General features: G+C 44.4%; 1 protein-coding gene across 3 annotated transcripts in view; it reads left to right on the forward strand.

Annotated features, from left to right (window-relative positions):
* Positions 1-22,704, forward strand: part of Thada (THADA armadillo repeat containing) — a 300,981-nt gene that overhangs the window by 226,989 nt on the left and 51,288 nt on the right. The window lies entirely within an intron of this gene.

The following is a 22,704-nucleotide window of genomic DNA, read 5'->3' on the forward strand; positions in this document are numbered from 1 at the left end:
CACCAATCCAGAGTGGAATGCAGGATAATGAGCCTGCAACTGGTTAAAATAAGCTTCTCCTAATTGATTAGGCCTGTCCAAGGAGCTTCTGAGTACAAGCAGGCCAGGCCTTTCCTCTGTTGGATTTAGCCTGTCTGTGATTTGTTGCCTTCAGTAAATATGTTCCGACTGTCAGAGTCCAGCTCTGTCCATATGGACCTCTGCTCCCAAACTGAAAGCAATTCAAAGCATTTTGGGGGGGGGGGGGGGGGGCTGAAGCTGCCTCACCCAGATTGATGTGTATTAGCTCACAAAGTCCCCGGGGCCACGCAGAGATAATCAGAACACAGAATCCTTTCCACATCCAGTAGTAGAGGATCACATTGGCTTATGGGGACCACATCCTGGTTTAACCAGGCATGTAATCCCAGCACTAGAGAGGTAGAGACTGGAAGATCAGGAGTTCAAGGCTAGACTCAGCTACTGGAGTTCTAAACTATCCTGGGCTACAAAAGATCCTGTCTCAAAAAAAAAAAAAAAAGAAAAAAAAAAGAAGGTAAAGTCTCAGCTTGTAGCTCTCATCACAGCAGTTATGAATATTGTCCCTTATCCAGGTCTGTATGATAAAATACCTGTCATTCTAGCTGTGAGGAACCTATGTGTTCACCCACTTTAGTTGATTGTGAGTTAACTGGGGCCCAGAGATTATACAAAGAATATAAACCTGATGCTACCAAACAGGCTCTCCTAGATTTTTGCCTTTCTATATCTCATCCAAATTCCGTATCTGTAACTGCAGATGTGTCTAAAAGGCCTGCTCGCTAACCTCTTCACCAGAGTATGGCAAAGCTGTGTGTGGGAAATTGTTGGTCCAGCTCTATCCATATTGAACCCTGTTCTCAAACCCAAGCTACCTTAAAGTGCATTGTGGGGGCAAAGGGCATATGAAACCACCTCACCCAGATGTGCACTGTGGTTAGTCTGGTATGAAAGGGTCAGTCCTTGGATGTTGTAATGTACCTTTGCTTCCCCACCTTCTTTCTCTTCCTTTGTTTATGACTCCATGAAAAATGTCTTTGGGACTTTTTAATAATTCTGTCCTCTAAACTCTTAGCATTAATTTTAACATCTGCCCCAGTTAAGAGTAATCACACAGTAACTTCAGTAACTCAACAGTATTTCTCTTGCATGCATTATTGCTCCTCTTAGCCTCCTTTGTTTGTGGAGTAAGATATGGCGGGAACAGAGCATTCTCCTCTTTCTCTAGTGACAGCCGCAGCTCTAAATGTATTATACTTGCATTGCCCAGGGAGGCAGGAACTAGCCCCAAGTGACATTGAGCATTCAGCTATGAAGCTGCTCCAAACTCAGATGCTCTGTGGGTATAAAATGTATAACAGATTTCAGAGAATTCCAGCATTGGGGAGGGTAAGGCAAGAGGACTACAAATTTAAGGCCAGCCTGGGCTACATTTCGCAACACTGTCTTTAAATGAGCAGGACTGGGAAATGGCTCAGAGAGTAAGGGCACTTGCTGCCAGCTCTGAGAACTTGAGACTGATCCCCAGAACCCATGTGGTGGAAGGAGAGAATCAACCTCTAAAAGTTGTCTTCTGACCTGCACACACTCACCATGGCACACTCATGCCCCCACACACATACACAATTAATTAATTAAAATAGAGTTCAAATATTAAAGCTAGAGAAATTCTCGAATTTTTATACTGATCACATTGAAATTTTAAATGTATGATTGAAATTAATGTCATGAGTTTTTTTCCACCACTTACTCAAACTGTGAGGAGCTAAGGGCACAGCCAGTGATACATCATATGCCTGGCATGTGCAGATTCAACTGTTAAGCCAAGTACAGTGGCTCAGAGCTGTAATCCAGTATCTGGGAAGCCAAAACTGGAGAATGGCGGTGGGTTGGAGGCCAGCCTGGTCCACACAGCAAGTTCCAAGCCAGCCAAGGCTGAATATAGTGAGACCTTGTCTCAAAAAATTAAAAAAAAAAAAAAAAAAATTACTACTAAAATAGGAAAAGAAGAAAAGAAAGAAAAACAAAGCTGTCACTGAATACATGTGCTTAACTTTGTCAGATGGAGTGATGTGAAAAGGGAAAAGTAGAGAATAGAAATTTTTAAGTTCCACACTTTGTTCATATCATCTGGACAGCACTGGTTTTGTCCAGACCTTTGGAATTGACCTCATAAGCCACAAAATACATGATATATGTGTACATGACCTATCTAGACATATATATATATATATATATATATATATATATATATATATATATATATATGTGTGTGTGTGTGTGTGTGTGTGTGTGTGTGTGTGTGTGTGTGTGTATGTATGTATGTATATGTGTATATATATGAATGCTGTATTCATAGAATGTGCCCACATAGCAATAATAGTGCATTTTCCCTCCTGTGAAGAACTAGGTCTCTAGAATTAACCAAATTTCAGGCAAGATAGTTATTAGAATGGACAGCGCTCTCACAGTTCAAAACAGTGATCTTGCAATAGTAAAGTCTGCTCTTTGGTTCATGAATAGTTGACAGCAGCACCTGTGCACTGGGTAAATCTGCCACCAAATGAGTGGTCCCTTACTAGGCTGTATAGATCTGTGTGATTCCAAGTCACATCATCATACTAGGTTCCTCTTGTGAGCTCCCAGAGAGAAGGGACGATGGCCTGGGCTCTTCATCACTAGCTAGCACTGTGGCAGACCCTCATGAAATGGGTCGATTATTAACTGATTGATTGAAATACAGTTTGCATCAGTTTTTAAAAGGGATGAAACAGTCCATTGGTTGTCAGGATACAGTCTTGCCAGGTGTGGTGGCCCACTCTGTAATCCTACCTCTTGGGAGGTAGAGGCAGGAGGATCAGGAGTTCAAGATTATCCTCAGCTACATAATGAGTATGAGGCCAGCTTGAGCTACACAGACCCTGTCTCAAGTCCTCCTCCCAAAAGGTACAATCTTGCTTAATTTAATGTGTCGATCTGATGTGAATTAATTTCCTAGGTTCAAATGTGTTGTTTCTGTGTGTATATATAATTATAACTATGTATATATGTGTCTGCATTATTATCTTACAAAACTCATAGTCATTACGCCACATAGACTCTGAGGCCTGATCCCTGATTTTGAATACAGTTTCTGCCTTTTCTCTTCCTTCCTTCCTTCCTTCCTTCCTTCCCTTCTTTCTTTTTTTTCTTTTTGTGACCTTAGCTCAATACTTAATTTCTTTGAGACACTCTTTCTCGATTGTAAGTGAGAATAATGAAAGAGTCTGTGGGACCAGCAAGATGGCTCAGCCTGGCAACCAGAATTCCATTCCAGAACTGCCATGATGGAAGGAGCCCTACCTTCCCCAATATCCTCTAGCCTCCACACAGGTGCTGCGTCACACATCCTCATCCCCTCCATAAATAATGTAAAGTAGTTGCCAAAATAATTAAGTGGTTTTTTTCCCCCAAAGAGTCTGTGTCTCAGAGTAGTCGGCCGTTATACATGGTAAGCCTCGTGCAGAGAATATGCTTCATGTAACAGCAAGTACTCAGTACTTGCTGGCTCCTGTGGATTCCATTATGCCCACCACCATCATCACCTGGAAGCCTACATCCAGCCCGGTCCTGCTGCCTGGCATGGCTGTGCTCCTCCCTCACACTCAGTTCTCCTGCCAGTGGTTAACGTTTAGGGAAAGAGAACTGCTCACTTCCCAGCAGGCTGTCAGGTCACAGCTGTCTGTGATGACTTGACTGATGGGGACAAAGGGCTTTGGTGGTGGTGGTGGTTTGTTTTCACTTGTATTCGTGAGAGATGCTAGCGTCAGATTTATGTTGAGTTCGTGTATCCAGGGCTAGTGTGAACGGTGCCCTGGGCTAAGAAGTACGGCGGGGAGCTTGTTTCTCTTTGGGGTTGGGGGCTTTGTAGAGGAGGTCACAGTCAGATTTTAATAATAGCAGGGGTTCGGGAGATGAACAAAGGGTGGGTAGTGCCAACAGAGAGGGAGTCTGCACCATCTTCAAAGAATTGGGGTATTTGAAGTTTGGGGTTCAAAGCTAAGCAAGTATTACTAAAAGTGAAGCTGACAAGGCAGACATGAAGTCACGGAGAGCCTCATAGGCCAAAATCCAAGGGGCCGTTTGACTGTGTCGTCACAATTTTGTGTGTGCTGCGTGTGCGAACATTCACACACAACTTGGAGAAGTTGTTCTCTTCTGTCATGTGGTTCTGGAGACTGAACTCAGGACATCAGACTTGTCAGCACGCACCTTTGCCCACTGAGCCATCGTGCCTGTCTGCATCAGTTCCATAATAAATGTATTAATAAATGGGCTGATTACCGGAATGATAAAGCAGTTTTCAGGGAGGTTGGGGTTGGGTTTTAGATAGAGGAGACTCCGCCCACCCGTCTCAAACCTTGTCCTGTAGGTAGCACTGAGAGGCCAGTCCTATCTCTGAAATGTCCTAGAACCACAGTGAAGGGCTGGGGACACAATGAGAAAAAACCTAGAAGGAGGAGGCCGAGAGCGTCATTAGAAAAACCTGTAATAGTGACATGTTTTGTGTGCTTCAAACGTTTATCACAGTGCTTCTAAATCTTTCAAGGTTTCCTCACCCACTAACTGCATTTTCAAAGTCCAAATCTGGGATTATGTTTGGAGTTTTAAAGTGATTTAAACCCACATGGACACTCTGTCCCCTGTATTCTTTTTCCCTTTTCTGTCTTTATTAGCATACATATATCATTCTCCTGCAGGAAGAAAAATTAGTTTCAGCTGCAGCTGAGAAAAAGCAAAACTCTACAGGCCCAAGGAAGGGCTGGGTTACAGGCCTGTGCAAGGGTGTGCAAAGACAGAGGGGCCAGGTTACAGGCCTGTGCAAGGGTGTGCAAAGAAAGAGGGTCTGGATTACAAGCCTGTGCAAGGGTGTGCAAAGACAGAGGGGCTGGGTTATAGACCTGTGCTAGGGTATGCAAAGACAGAACTTTAAAGCTAATCTTAAATCCAACCTAAATTACCTTTTTTTCAGGTAGGAAAATATCCACTGAAATATTTGTTTGCTAAAATATTCTCTGGTACTTGCTAAATATTTGTTTTAGTTAAGGTTTCTATTGCTGTCAAGAGACACCATGACCACAGCAACTCTTACAAAGGAAAACATTTAATTGGGATGGTTCACTTATAGTTTCAGAGGTCAGTCCGTTATCATCATGGCAGGGAGCATTGCAGCATGCAGGCAGACATAGTGATAGAGAAGTAGCTGAGAGTCCTACAATTTGTAGGTGACAGGAAGTCAACTGAGACACTAGGCTGTATCCTGAGCCTAGGAAACCTCAAAGCCCGCCCCCATGGTGACACACTTCCTTCAACAAGGCCACACCTACTCCAACAAAGCTACACTTCCTGATAGTGCCACTCCCTATGAGATTATGGGGGCCAATTACATTCAAATTACCACAATATTTATTCCCTTGGCTCTGACAGATAGACTTTCTGTTTGCCTGTAAAATCCACCCCTTAAATTTTTTTCACAGCTATTGAGTTGAATATTTATCACATATTTAAATAAACATCATACTTATGTGTTTAGACTCCATTTTATGCTATGTATATATGTTTCCTTTCCTAACCTACATTTTATGAATTTTGTTGTTGTTGCTGTTCTTTTTGAGACAGGGTCTCATGTAGTGCAGACTGGCCTCAAAGTTAATATGTAGCCAAGGATGACCTTGAATCTAGCATGGTTTTATGCCAGGCTTGGGACTGAACTCAGCCTCTTGCATGCCCTACCAGCCAACCCCATTTAACTAATTTTGTGAAAGTTGTTTTATACTTATCTGTATTCATATGTATTTCAATCTATTGAAATAGGAAATCTTGAAGGCATTTGTTAATGAAGAACTGGCATCACAGTTTTAGCTAGAGAAGAACATGTCCTTCCTGCACTCTTTGGTGATGCTGGGGATTGAAACCAGGTCCTTGCAGTTGCTAGGCCAGCACTCTACCACTGACCTGTGTCCTCAGCACTCTGTACGCACTGTTTTCAGACAGGACCTTGCTAAGGTGCCTGACTGACCTTGAACTTTCCATCTTCCTACTTCAGCTTCCTGAGTAGTGAGGACTACAGGCCTGTGTCCCCAGGCCCAGCTTCGTACTCCTTTGTACATGGGTCTCTGGAGGCGGCTTCCCTGCGCCTGGGATGTATAGGCCTTCTGCTCTCAATTTTAGAAAACATTATTTTCAGTTTCGTCTCCCTTGTCATGGTTAACAGTAATGGCCAACTTTTGTTGACTGCTTCATAGCTCTTGTGCCCAGCGCTCTACCCAGCATTCCGTGTGCATGAATGGGGGAGGTGCTGGTGTTCCTTCGTTGTACATATCCGTGTTGAGGTAGAGAGAACTCATGTGTGTCCAAAGGTGTCAGAGCCTGAGCTCTCCACCCCTCTGCAGGAGGCCTGGAACACCCTTCCTGGATTCAGCCCCAGGCATCATTCTCTCTGCTGCAGCTTCTAGATCACAGTTTTTCCAGTGTCTTCCCTGCCTAAGACAGTGTGGGGTCATCTGAGAGTGTAGCTGAGACTCAGATGGATTACTAGAAAGAGAGCACCTGCCACTCTGAGCAGGACCTGCCCTCTTTTTCCTTTGAAAATGGACGTTCTTAGGGCCACCACACCAACACTTCCCAGTAGCAGGCTGCTGGAGACTGTTCTGTGGTTTCTTTGTGCCTTGGGATTTATAGGTCAGATCTCATCACTCTGCCAAGTACAATAAACACTCCTTCAGTTGGAATCTTACTTTATAATTGTTACTATTTTTCTTCTAGATGCCCTAAAAATGACCAGCTCACAAGAGTGAAGTCCAAATCCTAACTAGTCTAACTGCTGACCAGTGTGCTTTGTAGATGGGTGTTAGATAAGGACATGGGCACTCCGTACTACAGTTCAGGTTTGTAGAAAAGAAAAGAAGTTTTTTGGCAAACTTCTATAAATGAACAAAGAGCAAAATTAACATTAAGAATAAATGGTGTTTTGTTGTCTGGTCTGGTAGACACAGGTGCTGGTAACACAGGTTACCATAATTGCACCAGAATTTTGGCATCCAACTTGGCCTCTTCAGGAGGTAAATGTTCAACTGTTAGGAATTGGAACATTATCTCAAGTGAAACAGAGTGCAAGATGGCTCAAATATATAGGTCCAGAAGGACAGAGAGGAAAATTAAAACCATATGTGGCTAACATAGCTATGAATCTGTGGGGTCAAGACCTGTTGCAACAATGGAATACTCAGATTAACATCCCTCCAACCTCAGAAACAAATCATAAACTAGCACATGTTTCTGAGAGAAATATTAGAAGATATTATTCTAATGAGTGGTCACCAGCCATCCATATTATACAAGAACAGGGCACAACTGATGATCTCCCAAAGACACCAACAGCTCTACCTTTAAAATGGTTAACAGACAAACCTGTATGGGTTCAGCAATGGCCTCTAACAACACTGGGTGCTGCCAGCCCTCCCCTCAGCCAGCTTAAGTGCTGGGACAGCCAAATGGTGAGGTGTGTGCAGTATCTTCAACAGTGCTTGTGTTTTGATTGCTCAGAACACTGACACTCTATGCACGATGTGAAGAAATACAGTCCATGATTTTTATGACCTAAGAACTTCCTCTATGGAGTTACTGGGAAATGCAGCTGAACAGTTACAGAGAATAAAAACATTGGCAACCTACAAACACCTGCTTTGGTTATCCAGTCTAATTAGGTTAAAGGTAACCAATTCCATCTGAACAAATTGAACATGATTTGCACTGTCCCTTGGCTGTATGCCTTTAGTACTACTGCGCGCAGACCTGTCTAATGTGACACAGCTGGGGTGAGCCTCTCAGCTGGGGTGCGAGGGGAGGGGGTGCAGAACAGGGTTTAGAGGCCTCTGGGGACTTCAGGTTTCTGAGCGTGCACCTATGAAATTTCAAGGAAATTGCTGAGGTTTTTGTCATCAATAGATTAGTTGGTTTTCTCCAGACTGGACTCTGGTCTGAACTGTTGCTTTTCCCAGGGAACAGTGCACTCTGACATAGCAGCTAACTCCCTTACTCAGGGCGGTATTGGATGAGTAAGTTAAAGTGATGCTTGCCATGTTAACTTCAAGTGAGTAGTGTGGACAGAGCCCACTCTTAGAGCTGCAGTTTCATGTTGTCTAGTAGGAAGATGGAGACTGTCCCTGCCATTTCAGTGATCCAAGTTAAATGCGGGGCACAGTGTGACACTTGGATTGAGTGTCTGTGTCTGTGACAGAACCCTGTCCTGAAACTTTCCGACTTGCACTCCTACCCCCCCCCCCCCCCCCCCCCGAGAAAGAACTGTTCCCCTGTGCAGGATGATCTCAGAACTCTGTGGTTTCTGTCCTTTTACATGTTCCCGCCTCTCCCCTCTCTAGCCCTTCATCCCCAGTCATCAGAAACTAGTTGGCCCTGTCTATTAAATTACAATGCACATAGGTTATTATTTTTTTTTTAAGACTTGTTCTAGGGCTGAAGAGATGGCTTAGGGGTTAAGAGCTCTGGCTGTTCTTCCAGAGGTCCTGAGTTCAATTCTCAGCACCCACATGGTGGCTCACAACCATCTGTAATGAGATCTGGTGCCCTCTTCTGGTGTGCAGAGATATATGCAGACGGCACACTGTATACATAACAAATAAATAAATAAGTCTGTTCCAGATATTTTGCATAAATGGAAAGCATACCTTTGTGGCCTTTCACATCTGGGTTGTTTTACTTAATGTTTTCAAGTTTCATCTATATTGTGGCTTAACGCTGCACTTTTCTTTTTTATAGCAAAATAATATTCCATAGTGGAGATAATCACTTTTTTTTTCTTTTTTTGGTCACTTAAAAACCGATGGACATTTGGTTTGCTTCTACATTTGGTCTGCTATAAATATTCATGGGCATTTTTTTTTTTAGTTCCGAATAACATGCACACGGAGTACAGTTGTGGGCTCTAACCAGCTTCTTGAGGAATGGCTGAACATCTCCAAGGGGACGGTCCTGCCAGCAGCCCCTGAGGTTTCCAGTTCTCCCACTTACTCCAGTACTTGCTGTTGCTTGACTGCAGTCGCCCCGCTGTGTGGGGAGTGGCACTCAGTGCTGAGATTCAGCTCTCCTTCTTGATGACACGTCATCTTGCCTGTTGCTCATTGGTCTTTTTTCTCTAGAGAAATGTCTAGTCAGACCTTTTGCCCAGTTTTTAAGATTTATTCATATTTATGTGTGTCTGTGTCTCCATGTATGTACATGGATCTCCACAGAGACCAAAGAGGGTGTCAGATTCCCTGAGCCGGAGTTGCAGGAGGTTGGTTGGGAGCTGCCTGGTGTGGGTGCTGGGGACCGAACTTGATCCTCTAGAAAACCATCATTTAGCCGTCTCTCCAGCCCTCCTTTGCACACTTAAATTGGAATAATTATGTTGTGTTCTTGTTGTGAAAGTCCTCTGTGATGTTCTTGATTTTAATCCCTTGTAAACCACACGTTTGCAAATGTTTTTTCCTATTCTTCAAGACTTTTTTTCATCACTTCTCATGGTGGCATCTTTTGATGGACAAAGGTTTGTGTTTTGATAAAGTCTGCCGAATCTGTGGTTCCCTTTGTTGCTGTGTGTTTGACATTATACCTAAGACCTATTGCCTAAAATCACAGAGATTCCATCCCTGTTTCTTCTGAAAGCTTTATAGGTCTATGATCCATTTGGGGTTAATTTTTTAATTTGGATTAATTTTTTAATTTGGTATGAGATACAATACAAGCATATTATCTTTGACTGTCCAGGTGTATGTTAAAACAAAAACAAAAAAAACAAATTGCTTCTGCTTCCTTATCAAAAGCTATCAACTGACCATAAATTATGAGTTTCATTTTTAATTCTTGATTATTGTGTGTGTGTGTGTGTGTGTGTGTGTGTGTGTGTGTGTGTGTGTGTTCCACATGTGTGTAGGGTGCCTGTGGATGCTAGAGAAGAAGTTGATCCCCTGCGGTTAGACTCACAGGCAGTTGTGAGCCGCCTAACTTGGGCTTGTGGACTCAGGTCTTGTGGAAGGGCGGCAAGAGCTCTGAACTGCGGGGCCATTTCTTCTGCCTCTCCCTGAGTGTTTAATTCTGTTCCATTGCTCTGAATGCCTGGCCATCTGCCAGGAGCACACTTCATTACCACTGCTGTGTAGTAACTTTAGAAATGCCAGTGAGTCTTCCAAGTTATTTTCAAGATTGTTTTTGCTACTGATTCCCTGTATTTTCATAAGAATTTTACATCAGTTTTGTCAATATATTAAGAATGGGAAAGAAAAGCCAGCTGGAATTCAGTAGGGATTGCCTTGAATTTGTAGATCAGTTTGAAGAGTGTTGTCATCATAGCAGTAGTCGTTTCAGATCCATGAACGGAGAAGGACTTCCAATTTATTTAAAAGTCTTCAGCCTGGGGGAGTGAAGATGTAGCTCTGTTGGTAGCATGCTTGCTTAGCATGGATAAGCCCCAAATTTGATATCCAGGACTGCATAAACTTGGTTCTCATGGCATACACCTGTAATCCCTGCACTCAGGAGACAGAGGTAAAAGGATCAGGGGCCATCTTTGACTACATAGTGAGTTTGAAGCCATCCAGGGCTACATGAGACTCTGTTTTGATTTGTCTTGTTTTCTTAGTGATGTTCTATAGTTTTTAGGGTCCACACCATGTGTGTCTTTCATTACTGATCTTTTGTCCTGCAGCCTTTCTGAGCTCATGCATTAACTTTGATTAGCATGTGGGGGTGTGGGGGTGTATCCCTTAGGGTTTTCTGTGCCCAAGATTATGTCATTTGCAATAGAAATAGTTTTTCCTTCTTTATCTCAGCCTGGATATCTTTTGTTTATTTTTGCCTGATTCCTCTAGCTAGAATCTCTGGAACTTTGTGAAAATAGGAGTGTCAGGGGCAGGCATCCCTGTCTTGTTCCTGATCTCAAGCTGGATGATGCTAGATGATGCTGTGGGTTTTCATGAATGCCTTTGTCAAACTGCTGAAGTCTCTGTTTCCAGTTGGTTGAATTTTTAAAAAATACTAAAATGTATCAAATCTTGACAAGTGCTTATTCTATGTCTGTCAAGCTGGTGATATCATTTTATATATATATATATGTGTGTGTGTGTGTGTGTGTGTGTGTGTGTGTGTGTGTGTGTGAGAGAGAGAGAGAGAGAGAGAGAGAGAGAATGAATCTTACTGTGTAGCTCAGGCTGGTCTAGAACTTTTTACATGGCCCAGGCCAGCCTCTAACTCACATTAATCTTCTGCCTCAGTTTTCCAAGTCCTGGGATTGCAGGTGTGAGCTGCCATGCATGTCATAGACTCTGAAAGTATGGTTTTTATTCTTGATTGTGTTTATTCAATGTGAACTGTGACCTTTTACATGCTAAGTTAGTTTTCTAATGTTTATATAGTTTGTTTATGGATAGTTTATGAACAGTTTATGGACATGCTGGCTGTTTTCTCTCTTTAGAGAATGTCAGAGATGGAGCTCTGAACATCCACAAAGAATTGTTTGGTTAGATACTTTGATTTTTCTTGGATTAAAAAAAAAAAGGTAAGGAGGAGATTATTAGGCCATAAGGTAAAAAGAAACAGCAGGAATGTTTATCACCAGAGCTGCCCACTTTGCCTTCCCACCAGAAGGGTGGTCCTGCTGCTCCGTGTTCCTGTCAGCACTTGGTGTTATCTGTGGCAGCCAGGCCGCTGCACTGAGCGTGTGTAGTGTTTCTATTAGGTTGAGCATCTTTGAGTATTTGCCATCTTTTTTGCAAAATATCCAACATTTACACAACTCTCCTGTAAATTGGTGTTTGTCTTATTGTGGAGCCGTAGGTTCTTTTGGGGTGTGTGTATACACACATATGTGCCCTCAGACACATGGGAGGACAGCCTGTGGGAGTCAGTTCTTTCCTTCTACCACGGGGGTGCTGGGAATCTGACTGAGGTCATTAGCTTGGCAGTAGGAGCTTTACCCACCTAGTCATCTCGTAGGCCTGAGGTTTTGTTTCTTACTCTGCATGTGAGTTTCTTATAGAGAGAGAAATTTGAGAATAGTTTTTTCCTCTCTGACTTTCATTTTCATTTCCTTAACAGTGTCTTTGAAGCGGACACATTCTTAATTTTGATGATGTCCAGTTGATTGGTTTTTTTTTTTTTTTCTTTCCCTCTTCCTCTCCCTCTCTCCCTCCCTCCCTCCCTTCCTTTTTGTGGAAGAACTTGTTTTGGTTTTTTTTGGTTTTTTTGTTTGGTTGATTGGTTTGGTTTGGTTTAATCAGGGTCTCCTTGTATAGCATAGGCTGGCTATACTCATAGCTACACCATTAGACTCATAGTGTAGTCCTGGCTGACTTTGAACCATCTTCCTGCCTTCTCCAGAATGCTAGGATAATGGGTGTGCACCATCATCCCTGGATGCTTCCTGCTTTTTTTGTGCCCTAGTTAAGAAGTCTTTGTTATCTCAAGGTCACACTTTCTTCTAAAACCTACTAGGATTTTGTTTTGGTTGGTTAGTAGGCTGGCTGGCTGGCTGATTTGTGGTGCTGGGGATAGGCTCTACGATCTGCTAGGCAAGCACTCACACACAACTCCTGAGCTGCATCCTTAGCTCTAAAGCTTCATGTTTCTAGGTTTTTCACTTATGTTTCATGATCTACATCTCTCTAACTCCTGTGTGTGATGGGAGGTAAATGTCTTCATGTGATTATTAGTTTTTCTCACACCATTATTTCTTTGACACTTTTTTCTACCCCTTGCCCACCTCCTTCCTCCTTTCAGGGGTTCCTGTCACATAAGTTGGGTCACCTGAAGTTGTCCTACAGGTACCTCGTGTTTTAGGCTTCTTTATCTTTCTTGTTAATATGTGTTTCAGTTCTCCTGTCCTCTATTTCTATATCTCCAGATTAACTCTTCTTTTGTGTTATCTAATCTATCCAGTGTATTTTTATTTCAGACATTGTACTGTTTGTCTCTAGAGGTTTTATTTATATCTTTTATATCTTCTGTATTTCTCTTCCTGTTTAGTATTTTTCTAGAGTCTTTACCATGAGTAATGTATTTTATATGAGCATTTTCATGACCACATTTCTCATTACATATTATTTCTGCATCTGGTTTTTTGGTTTTTTTTTAATTAATTTTCCCTCTCATCTTGGGTCACACTTTCCTACTTCTGCCTAGTGGTTACTGTTGGATACACAAAGTGTTAGCTTTCTGCTGTAGGATACTGGATTTGTGCTGCTCATTTGATGTGTGAGTTTGTTTCAGCACAGTCATGTCACGTGGGGTCTTTTGAGGCTTGGTTTTAACCTCGTCCTGGAAGGGTCAGTCTGAAGAGGAGCCTTTAGTTTAAAGCAGACAGGTCCACTGTACGGCAATGCCGGTTACGTGTGTGATGCCCCCCTCACGACAAGGGCCCCACTCTGGATAGGAAAGCAAAACTAAAATGAGCCTTTGGGAGCATAGGAATTGAATTGTTCAGCCCTCTGTGGCTTTCTTGTCCTCACTCCTCGCCCTGTGCAGTTTCTCTTTCTGCATACAGAGGTGTGGAGCCAGATCCCAAGACCCCTTGCCCTATAACTGTGCTGATCGCCAGGGCTTCTTCCTCCCCCGAAATGTACCCTGCTGTCTGCAGCCTGACCCTCCCAACGCTAATCTCATCATTCACCTCTGTGCTAGTGCTCTGGTTCTGTCCAGGAGGATATGCCCTGCCCTGTCCAGTGTGTAAAAGCAAGAATTTCATACAGTTTCCAGTTTCTGGTTGTTGATGGTTGACGATGATTCTTACAGTAATTCTTCAAGAACAGTGCAGATACAGAATCACTTCCTCTACTTCATTTGACACCTCTTATTATCTTTACATCTATAAGATAAAGGCAGTGCCCTCAGAAGATCAGATGGAAGTCATAAAAAAAACTGTGAAAACTTACGGAAAAGTCGTAAAGAGCAAAAGCTAACATTGTGAAAGCGCAGCTGTCTGGAAGCTAAGTTGATAGCAAAGAAGGGACGGTTATGACATGGGGGGCGGGGCTTCTAAGCAGATGTTTGGTGTCTTAGACCATCTTCTGTTGCTAGAAGCATCATAGACAAGGTGATTTAGAGAGAAAGTAATTTGTTTTGCTCACAGTTTTAGAAGTGAAAGAATGTGGTGTTGACATCTGACAAAGGCCTACTGCACTGTCATCCATGACAGAGGGCCACACGCGTTGAAAGCTTCCTGGCCCAGGTGTCTTCTCCTCTTTTTATAAAGCCACAATCCTGGATCAGGCCTCAATTTCATAGCTTCCTCTGGTGTTTATTACCACCCAGTTAAAGGTCCCCCCTCTTACTGCCTCGTATGGATATTCAATTTCACTTTGAGTTGTGGTAGGGACATTCAGACAGTAACACTGGGTGCACTTCCCCCTAGGCTCACCTCCTGTGGCTTCCCAGGCCAACCGGATTCTGCTGGACTTGCCAGCTGAGAGCCCCTCCTTGTGACCACGCCTCCAGCAGTTTGTCCGCGATCCAGTGCTGCCAGAGACCTCTTTGGCCTTCGCTTCTGTTTCTTAAGATGCACACGTCAGAGCTCAGGCCCAGTCTTCAGACTGTCTCGTAATACTGGCAAGGGTCTGAGATGGTTGGTCTGTCCCTCTCTATGGAGGTGAGGCCGCAGAGGTAGATCCAGGTGCTGAGAGGAGCCTGTCCACCGCTGTCCTCCTCGGAGTGCTTCCGTGCTGTCTCCAGTTGTCTGAAGGTGCCAGAGCAGCCTAAAGTCCTTTGTGGGAGTCAGGTTAAATGAGAGGGGCAGCAAGTGATGGGGTGCCATGATGGGCAAACTCCCGCTAGTCTGGAGGCAACTGCAGGGCAGTTCTTTGAAGAAGCAGAAGCAGTCTGTGCTGGGAAATAACTGCAAGTTTGCGTTTGAGTTTGTCCTGTGTTTATCCCCAGTGTTTCCTGGTTTGCTGTCTGTATTGAGCAAAGGCTAGGTGGGATGGAGACGGAGGGAAGAAGTTAAAAATGTTGGTCCCTTCGCATGGGATGAACCTGATGCACTCATCTTTTCTGGACTCTTCTGATTCCCAAGCTAGAAGGGCTATGTTCTTAGTTTATGGCTTAACAAGTGCTCTTCAAATAGTATACTTAGCAGATCCACCCCTGCAGCCCATAAGAGTCCTTTGCTTAAACATACATGCCTCTGAGCTGGCCCTGGTGCACAAGCCTATAATGCTAGCTAGCACTTGAAATGCAGGCACAGAGGTATGAAGTTCCATGCCAGCCTAAATATGTCCTAGGGGATGAGATGAAGGTCTATGATTCTGAGAACGTGGACAACCAAAGTATCCTAGTTCAGGTTCCTAGTGCTGCAGTGAAACACCATGACCAAAAGCAAGCTGGGGAGGAAAGGGTTCATTAATAAAGGAAGTCAGGACAGGAGCTCAAACAGGGCAGGAACCTGGAGGCAGGAGCTGATGCAGAGGCCGTGGAGGAGTTCCGATTACTGGCTTGCACCTCATGGCTTGCTCAGTCAGCTCTTTTACACAACCCAGGACCACCAGCCCAGGGATGGCACCACCCACCATGAGCTGGGCCCTCCCCCACCAATCACTAATTAAGAAAATGCTCTACAGGCTTGCCTACAGCTGGATCTTATGGAGGCATTTTCTTAATTGAGGTTCCCTCCTCTCAAATGACTTTAGCTTGTGTCAAGTTGACATAAAGGAGCCAGCACACAAGGGAAAAGGGAATATTCTCAGAGGGCCATACATGTGATAGGGGCTGACCTCTGTATGCATCTTTGAAGGGTGTCAGAGAGCGAAAAACAAAATCTGGCAAGAAAGAACAGCCAGGACCAGGTCAGGGAAGACCAGTTTCCAAGTCCTCTCCCAGGTCCTTTTCTGTGTTTGTGACTGGAAGGGCCTCTGGGGTCAGGATTACAGTTTACTGGGAGAGGCAGGGGATTAGACAGAAGAATGGAATTTCCCTTTGATAAGGAGAAGCCAAGAATTAATAAATCAGTTGATTTTTTTGTTGTTGTTGTTTTTGTAGTTCCTATGGTTTCTTGTTCTGTACAACTAACATTTTTTACTGAGAAATTGCATAACAAGACATTAACATTCACAGAGTACAAATTATCAGCTGATTATTTTTAGACCCAGTTTATCAGCCATTTCACAGAAGAACTTCATTTGGCTCAGATTCTAGTCCTCACAGAACTGAAAGAAGGTGGGACACCCCACTGCGAATTCAGTCTTTCTTAGCCCCTCCTTTAAGGGATGCTGGGAGAAAACTTAGAACAGTTATGTCTGCAAACCTAGTTTTTGGGGGTTGGGGTGAGGTGCAGGGTCTTGTGTATCCCAGGATGCCCTTTAACCCACTGTGTAGCCAAGCGACCTTGATCTTAGGATCCTCCTACCCACCTCTGCCATGCTGGGATTACAGGAGTAGACTACCGCCCCCAGTTTATGCAGTGCTGGATCAAGTGCAGGGCCTTACACACAGCAGGCCTATCCGCAGCACGTCTGCAAACTTGTGCCAACCTAGCAGCAGCAGAGAGTTCAGCACCCTTGCAAAATATGAAAGAGACTCACTCACTTGAGGTGGCAGGAGCAGCGTAAGAGCCTCTGCGTCTCAGTGGCAGGTGAGCCCCAAGATAACCTAGTGAGTCTCATTGTGACCTGCTGGTCAGCTGCTGGTCAGCTGCTCGAGCCTCGTTCTGTTTGGCGGTCTGTTTCTCTCTGGAGGAGGGTCCTTTCCCATCCGTGCCTCTGCATTGCAGCTTGTCTGTAACCATCTCTGCCAGGACCGAGGAAACATCATCTCTCCAGCCTGTACAACTTTTCCTTCCTGGCCTTTGTCTTTTGAACAGCTGAGCACAGGACTGTTGGGGTGTTTTGTTGAATGACATCACAGTGAAGACCAGGCATTGTACGTGTTCTGGAGCTCTGTGGCTGAGAACTAGAGCAAGGGGCTGGCTTCTGGTGAGGGAACACTCTGCCAAAGCCAACACCAGTTAGACTTCAAAATTCCATTCAGCAAGGCAAGTGTTGGCACCCAGAAGAGCAGATGATCCCAGATGGGCCGAGGTAAAGTGCATGTGGTCCCTGCCACTCTACAGCATCAGCAGTACCTGGCAATTTGCTAGCAAACATGCTAGCAGGGTCTTACTGGTCAGAAACTCTAGGGTGAGCAACTAAAATTCGAGACTCCTAGTCCTCTTGGAGAGTTGGACCTCTCCTTTAATTGTGTATGTTCTCATTCCCTCCCCCACCTCCTGTCCTCAAATTAAATACCTTGTAAATATATTGTAACCCCAATGTATCCATAATTATGTGGCAGTGATATCAGCCACCGTTTTTTCAGAATACCCTTGTTAAAACTAATATGCATCTTTAATTTGGGTTTTAGGGTGTGTAGAAGGGGGTATTCGTTTCAGGTAGAAGGTTTGAACCCAGGACTTCATACATACTACCAACTGAGGGGTGTGTGTGTGTGTGTGTGTGTGTGTGTGTGTGTGTGTGTGTGTGTGTCATCCACACATACATTTAAGACAAGTTGTTGCCCTGTAGCCCAGAATGGCCTTGAACTCATGATCTTGTCTCAGCCTCCCAAATACTGAGGTTACAGGTGTGTATTACCACATTCAGCTTTATACTGACTTATGGTGGTCTGTAAGCCTGCCGCTAAGATTAGCTCTTCCTCCCAAACTTGCTAAAGATGCTGCTGCTGAGTCATCTATCAGCAGCCTGGTCAGTGTCAGTGTCCCTGTCTTGGCTAGTTAGGAATGGCAGAGTTGAGGTTCTAGGTTAACTTTAGGTGCCATTGTTCTGGGTGCAAGGTACTACTGAAATCCCCAGGTTGGAACTGAGATGAGCTCAGATGGTACAGCTGAGCTCGCTCGAGGACACAGGGTGAGTGGCTCCTGAGCTGCACACAGACGTGACTCTGTGTGTGCTCCTTCATTCCTCCCTGAGAAACGTGTATTCAGGAGAGTTGAGCATTGCAAATACTCCCTCGGGAAATTTTTGTCAGCTTTCCAGACCTGCCATTACCAGTGCTGGCCCTGGTGATGCTTCACCAGACCTTGGTTAAACTGCAGGGAGATGATGCTGTGGCACACTTTTTAAAGCCAAATTGTTTCCATTTCCCTTAGGTATGGAGATAGAGCATGTTGGTAATCTGCTTGCCTGGCGTGGACAGACCCCAGGTCCAACCCGCAGAACTAGACAACAGTTTGCACTGGCACTATATGGTTCCATTTCCTCTGTTGTGTGATGATGTGTGTGGTGGGGTATTTTGTTGTGCTTTGGTTGTCTTTGTTGACGGGGTCTTACTCTGTAGCTCAGACTGGCCTGGAATTCTACATAGCCTAGGATAAACTTAAACTTGCTACAATCCTCCTGCCTTAGCCTCCCAAGTGCTGGGATTATACACATGGATCAGCCACCATGCCCAGATAGTAGTAGAGTTTGATTCTTTTGGTTTGGTTTTTGAGACAGGATATAACCCAGGATAGCTTTGAACTCCTGACTCTCCTGCCTGTTCCTAAGCACTGGGGTTCCAGTAGTGTACTACCACACCTGGCTAATTCTAGCTTTTTAACACTCTTACTTAGCAAAATAAAAAATTGGCAACTGGGCTAGAGAGAGGTGGCTTAATAGTTAAGAGCACATACTGCTCTTACAGAGGTTTGGTTCCCAGCACCCACATCTGGCAGTTCACTGTGCCTGTAACTCCAGCTCCGTGGGATCTGGTGCCAAATTCTAGCCTCCCAGCACTCACATGCACATACCCAACACACACACATGCATACACATAATTTAAAATAAAACGTATTTTTTAAATTGGTAATTTATAGCTGTCTGCTCCATTACTTATGACTTTGTTTTATATTTTAAAGGCAAAGTCAGTCTCACTGTGTAGCCCAAGATAGCCTTGTACTCATAGTGATCCCTCTGCCTCAGCCTTCAAAGTGCTAGGATAACAGGATGAGCCCAATAACATTTTACTGGGGAATATTTCTCCAACGAGGCAGGACATAACATAGCAGGAGGTAGTGTCCTTCCATGTGAATCCAGCCATTAAGTCATTATGCTAAGGATTAGAAATACACTTTACTCTGAAGAATGAACGAAAAACATATCTGAAGATGAACTCAGATTGAGCGTGAGACTCAGTTACACATTCTTGACTGCGCTGACCACCCTGATGGGAACATGCAAAGACTGCCCAACAGGAAAGGCTGGGAAAGTCGCATGCAAAATGGGACTACCAAAACTGGCTGAACCTAGTGCAGATACAGTAGGGGCCAGTTAAAATGGGACTACCAAAACCTGCTGAACCTAGTGCAGATACAGTAGGGCCAGTTAAAATGGGACTACCAAAACCGGCTGAACCTAGTGCAGAAACAGTAGGGCCAGTTAAATGAGGACTTGATCCTTTCGGTGAGACCATGGCTTCCCAAGGAATAAGGAACCCAAAGCAATCAAGTTTGAGATGACCAATGGAAAGGTACAGTTTAAGAGGCTGCTGAACTTGTGACCAAGAGCTGCTGTCGGTTTCTTGTGCCCTGCTGACAGAAGGTACTCATAAAAATGAAAATGTAAGATATCCCAAGACGCAGTCCTCACTGCCGTCTGTGTGGAGCCACCAGCCAGTAACGGTAGCTGTCAGTCCCAGATGCACACCAGAATGACCTGGGTCACTTTAAAACTAAACTGCTGAGACTCTCCCAGACATGTGATCAAGTGTCCCTGAACATGTTTTCCTAAATCTCCCCGATGAGTTTCACACGCTCCCTGGGCTGAGAACCGCTGTAGGAAAGGAATTCTTTGTTATCTCTGCAGTTGCTTATAATAAAAAGTTGGACACTCCTCCCTCCAGCCGCCTGTTCCTCCTAGAGGCCCCGTCCCTCGGTTCTAGATCACAGTTTCCACCCATGGGACCTCCGTGGAAGCAGAGGCTGGTCTTTTCAATTCACCACCTCGTGAGTCTTGAGAGAGACAAGAAGACAACTGTATGTGGCATGCCAGTGTCTACACTGTGGAAGCCCACTACCCCTCTGCCTGCCAGCAGCATGGGATCGTGCTCATTCATTCTTCTGAATTCTTAGTCACACTTCCTTTGGTGTCTTCCTTACAGAGAAAATGCACCATGGTGAATGCCCTTCCTCTTCCCTTCCAGGAAGTACCAAGCTAGCATCAGTGCGCTTTGCCTCCCCACTCATTAACCCAGCAGACCCTTGGGAGAGTTCTCCCAAGTGTGCCTCTTGGCTGGGACACAGGATCACCTGTCAGCGTCTTAATAAGGCAGTAATCTGCACAACCTGAACCCAGCAGAATCCAAACCTGCTAGGATCTGTGCATGCGTGCGTGCACTCAAGGGCTGTGGTTTTCAAAAAATGCCTGGGTTAGCAGCAGCTGCAGCAGCACCTGTAAGGGCTAGAGGTGTGACTTCCTCACTGAGAACTGGGTTGGTGGCTTGGCCAGGCATGGTGGCTCACACATGTGATCCTAGCAGTTGGAAGGCTGAAGCAGGAGAATTACCACAAATGCATACATACGAAGGTCCAGGCCAACCAGGACCTTTTTGGGATAGTCTTTCTCCAAAACCAAAAACATAGTAGAGAGCTTGCCTGGCGTGCCTAAAGCCCTACCTGAGGCTCTAGCACTGTGTGACCCAGGTGTGGTGATGCCAGCCTGCAACCCAGCATAGAGGATTTGCAGGGTCCGCAGTTCAGGGTCATCTTCAGCCATGTAGCAAATTCAAGGCCAATATGGGCTACCTGAGACCTTGTCTCAGCAATTAGTTAATTAATTGGTTAATTAGCTAAAATGGAATAAGACTGATCCCTCCAGGGGAGGCACCCTTGTGTTTCAGCAATTCTGGGGCCAGAGAGATGATAAAAGTGCTTGAGTCTGATCCCTGGAACCCATGTAAATGTGAAAGATGAGAATCAACTCGACATGCTTGTCCTCTGCTTCTGTGGGTGTGCCGTGCATTTCTGCCATGATAAGTGAAATGAAGGGAAGCTTAGCTCTGGTGTATCTCTGTGTCACAGCAATCTGGAGAAAGTATGGCGTGAACATAGTTTGATGTTTTTCTACCTCATGGTACAGACGTAAAGCAGACCCCTTAGATGGTCCTAGATCTTCCATCTCTTCTCAGCGAGCTCTCCCAGTCAAGCTCCTTTTTAACAAAGAGTTACTTTATTTTATTTATGTCTGTGTGTGTGTGTGTGTGTGTGTGTGTGTGTGTGTGTGTGTGTGTCTATGTCTGTGTATGCACACATGGTACCCGTAGAAGCCAAAAGAGGGTGTCAGATCCAAGGGTGAGTACTGGGAACTGAACTGAACTCAGGTCCTCTGCAAGGACAGCAAGTGCTGTCTTAACCACTGAGCCATCTCTCCAGCTCCCGAAAGGCATTTTTTTAACTGTTCTCAGTAGTACCTATTGCACTCTCTTTGGTCTCTCTTCCAGCCTTTGTGTTCTCTTTACCTGTCTTAGGTGGGTTTCTATTGCTGTGACAAAACACAATCACCAAAAGGAAGTTGGGGAAGAAAGGGTTTATTCAGCTTACACTTCACGCCACTGGTCAGCATTGAAGGAAGTCAGGGCAGGAACCTGGAGGCAGGGGCTGATGCAGAGGCCATGAAGGAGTGCTGCCTACTGGCTTGCTCCTCATGGCTTGCTCAGCCTGCTTTCTTCCAGAACCACCAACCCAGGCATGGCACCACCCCCAATGGGTGGGCCCTCACCCATCAATTACTAATTAAGAAAATGTCTTACAGCCAGACCTTGTGAAGGCATTTTCTCAGTTGTGGTCCCTCCTTTCCAGTGACTCTAGTTTGTGTCAAGTTGACATAAGACTAACCTATTGTTTCATTGGTGACTTGGGCAAATAGTTTAACCTCTCACTTGACTCATCTGTGAAAAAGGAATAATAATAGTAGAGCCTGCCTTATTCGTGAGTAGTTAAATGGGTAGAGAAACACCCAACAGTGTCTATTTTAAAAGCCATTCTTATTCATAATGTTAAATAATAGGTATATAATATTTTATAATAACAAAACAGTACCTGATACATAAATACTCAACAACTGACCTCTGTGATTCACTGGCAATTTTAGGCAGTAGACATTTGAGGGTTTTTTTATTAACAATTTTTTATTGACTCTTTGGGAATTTCACACCAGGCACCCCAATCCCACTCATCTCCCAGTCCCTCCATATCTGCCTCCAACCTTGTTGTGGTCCCCCCCGCCCCAAGGAAAACTAAAAAAGAATAATAAAAATACAAATAAGAGGGGGCTGGAGAGATGGCTCAGAGGTTAAGAGCACTGACTGCTCTTCCAGAGGTCCTGAGTTCAATTCCCAGCAACCACATGGTGGCTCACAACCACCTGTAGTGAGATCTGGTGCCCTCTTCTGGCCTGCAGTCATATATGCTGTATACATAATAAATAAATAAATCTTTAAAAAAAAAAAAATACAAATAAGAATGTTAATTTAAAAACAAACACAGTCTGGTCTACAGAGCAAGTTCCAAGACAGCCAGAGTTGTTATGCAGAGGAAACTCTGTCTCAAAAACCAGAAAAACAACCAAAACACTTCACTCCTCCATCTTTCCTGCCCTCCTTCCCCTCTTCATTCATCCTTATGGCGGTGGGAGC

This window comes from Peromyscus eremicus, chromosome 22 (genome assembly GCF_949786415.1).
Source record: "Peromyscus eremicus chromosome 22, PerEre_H2_v1, whole genome shotgun sequence".
NCBI classification, from domain to species: domain Eukaryota; kingdom Metazoa; phylum Chordata; class Mammalia; order Rodentia; family Cricetidae; genus Peromyscus; species Peromyscus eremicus.